This window comes from Petaurus breviceps, unplaced genomic scaffold (assembly GCF_028583685.1).
Source record: "Petaurus breviceps papuanus isolate PSGF00001 unplaced genomic scaffold, PetGlider_PUasm1.0 551, whole genome shotgun sequence".
Lineage (NCBI taxonomy): Eukaryota > Metazoa > Chordata > Mammalia > Diprotodontia > Petauridae > Petaurus > Petaurus breviceps.
This window is the reverse complement of record NW_027186372.1, coordinates 23523699-23526927: the sequence shown is the minus strand read 5'-3', so window position 1 is coordinate 23526927 and position 3229 is coordinate 23523699. Positions and strand designations below refer to the sequence as shown.

At 44.8% G+C, this 3229-nt stretch overlaps 1 pseudogene; it reads right to left on the bottom strand.

Annotated features, from left to right (window-relative positions):
- Positions 1–1981: 1981 nt before the first annotated feature.
- Positions 1982–2701, bottom strand: LOC138172548 (14-3-3 protein theta pseudogene; annotated as a pseudogene).
- Positions 2702–3229: the final 528 nt, after the last annotated feature.

Here is a 3229-nt window from a genome sequence, read left to right as displayed (position 1 = left end):
GGGTCACTAATGTCTTCTAGCATGGTTAGAATGCTCTTCTCATTGGGTCTGCTCCCTACTAATCCCAGAATCTCTTCAACAGACTTGTTCCACGAGACCCAGGGTGGGGAACCTGCGGCTTCGAGGCCACATGTGGCCCTCTAGGTCCTCAAGTGCAGCCTTTGGACTGAATCCAAACTTCACAGAACAAAACCCCTTAATAAAAGGATTTGTTCTATAAAACTGGGACTCAGTCAAAAAGCTGCATGTGAGGACCTAGAAGGCCACATGTAGCCTTGAGGCCACAGGTTCCCCACCCCTGCTAGATCCACAGTCTCTGCTGAATATGGTTTATAGTCTACACCACCACCTCCAGCTTCTTGCTCAGCTGAAATCTTTAGCTAACACTTCCTCTGGGAAGAGTGGGTGCTGCTATACTTTCTCTAGCTCTTTTAGAAAAGACAGTAAATCCTCAACAAAGGCCAACAAAAGAGATAGGGGAGGAAATTTATATAACACCTACTATGTGCTGGCCATAGACACAGTACTGATGGAAACCTATTAAAGCTGCCCCCAGCCCCAACATTCTAACTTCATTATAGGTCTGGCCCTACTGAACAGCAGACCCACTGAACCTACCTACCCCACCCCCACCCCCCAATGTCCTAACTTCTTTGTATATGCCTCACTGCTCACTAGAACAACAGGTGTGTCCCTGAACTCTTAGTTCCCACAGAAACAGCAGGTGCATCCATATTATGGGAACCCAGCTACTGCCTCTACCTGGTCACTGCCCCCAGACCCATTCCCATAGAAACAGGTATGTTCTTGTATTCAATCACAATCACATCATCCATCTAGCCCAAGACAGTACCACAATACCTAACTATCTGTCTTAACCAGACAGGACCACAATAGCTAGACAGTTGGAGGGCAGCATGACCAGAATGTTTAACCACTGAACCATAGATGGGACCCCTCCTCCATTACTAATCCCTTAGGAAACTCCTCCTGCCTTTTTAACATTAATGATATTCCTCTATTCTATGTAAATTTCTGTTATGTAATTGCATCTTTACTCTATAAAAACCCATCTTGCTTTCTCTGAAGTTGCTGGTTCCTTTTGGAACTTAGCCTGCTTCATGAGAGGTACCAATTGCAATAAATGCCTATACTTGGATTAGAAGTGGTCTGACTATGAATTCTTTGAGACGGTTCCACCACAACACATCATGAAACCCCAATAGTTTTTGGGTGGGCTGAGCCCCCACCTCAACAATTTTTGGTGTCCCTGGATTTAAACCGAAACATTACTAAGCATCTTTTGTGTGTCTGTATGTGTGTGTGAGCGAACTTTTATTGAGACAGTGAAATTGTCAAATGAAATAGCAGCAACTGATGAATAAGAAAACTTTGTGCTGTCACAGGACTTATTTTTCAGCAGGCATATTTCCGTTTGTGATCCCTAATTCTAAAATGCCAAACTTGTTTCCATTTGACCCAATATTTCCAGATTCTTCCTTAAATATAAGAGCAAATGAAAGTTGTTTGGTGAAAGGAAAACCCTGAAAAATAAGGTGGGAATATGGGGGATAGGTGGATGGATGAGGGGAAGTTATGTAAAACACTTGAGTTGTATTTAACTATATATTCATACCTTCGCTGTAATACAAAACACCGTCACTTGCAGAACTGGTTCAGATTTTTAAATACCAGATACACTTTAGTCCTCTACATAAATGTTTGGAAGTGACTTATGTTTCTATGAAATGAAGCTATTAATACTTTTCTACAGCAGTAACTACACACCAGGAAGGTCAGGACAAACACAAATCAAGGAATGGAGTTTTCCCAAAGCTGCAGTGTGAACACACTATAAACTATGGATTTCCATACACATGGATGGGTTCTCTTTGCTATAGGAAATCCAAGTGGAGCTATAAGGAATGGAGATGTGTAAAAGGTGTCTTGAGAGAAAGGAAGATGACACCCTGTATGATTTTTAATTTTCTGCCCCATCGGCAGCATCACGCTCTTCTCCTGCACTGTCTGATGTCCATCATGTTAGGTTGTCTCTAAGCAAGTGCATGACAAGAACACTGTCTTTGTAGGAGTCTTCATTCAGTATGTCAGATCTGCAATAGCCTTGTCAAACGCCGTTTTAGCCAATGTGCAGGCAAACTCTGGGTTATTAAGGATCTCATAGTAAAATACAGAAAAGTTAGGAGCTAGCCCTGGGTGAACTAGATGTGCAGGTTGGATCTCTTGCTGATGTTAAATGCTTCTTGATAAGCTCCTTGGGAATTATCTATTCTTTGTTTTTGGTCATCCCACACTACTTCAGCAGTTGCCCTAAGTAGTCTCCCTTAATTTCCAGATAGAAGACCTTGCTCTCTGGATTAGTAACATTAGCTATTGAAAACTTATCCAGCAATTCCAGGATGGTGGTGCAAATGGATCTTAGTTCACACTCCACTTTCTCCCGGCAGTCCTTGACCAGCTGCATCTTGTCAGTGGTGTCAGTTTTCGGCTCAAGGCTGGAAATGACCCTCCAGGCTGACCTTGGTCCCCCCCCCCCACTACATTCTTGTAGGCCACCCACCCAGAGCAGTTTGCGCTCCTTGTTGGAGAGCTCAACCCCCTGTGTGGTCACCACCTTCATGCAGGTGGCCATGTGGTCATAGAGCTCGGCCTGCTTGGCCAGCCTGGCCTTCTAGGTCATCTCGGTCTTCTCCACAGTGGACAGGTTTCAGGTGGGAGTGGGGACAGGGTTACCGGGAGAGGGAGAAGCGGCACCAAGGGTGGGGGCAGGAGAGAATCAGCCCAGATCAGGAAGAGTCCTTGAAAGCCTAAAAGGTGGAGGGGGCCCGAGGGAAGAAGGGAAAGGAAAGGAGCGGGGAGATAGAAGACAGGCAACAGAAAGGGGGAGTGGGAGGTGAGGGGAGAGAAAGAGGCAAGCCATCAGACAATACATCTTCCACCCTGCCCAGCACCTCAGGGGCATCCCCTAAGCATTTTCTACAAATATTGTCTCATTTGCAAAAAGTCTTCCTGGTCTTATCCATAAGAATATTGATTACTAGGTCATGTCTCTGCTGGAGGAAGTTCTAGATCCCAGCCATACTCTTTATTTTTATTTTTTTTTTAAGCAATCGGGGTTAAGTAACTTGCTCAAGGTTACACGGCCAATTATTTCTGGGTGTGGTGCTAAGTATCTGAGCCCGGATTCAATTCCCCAGGTCATCTCGAC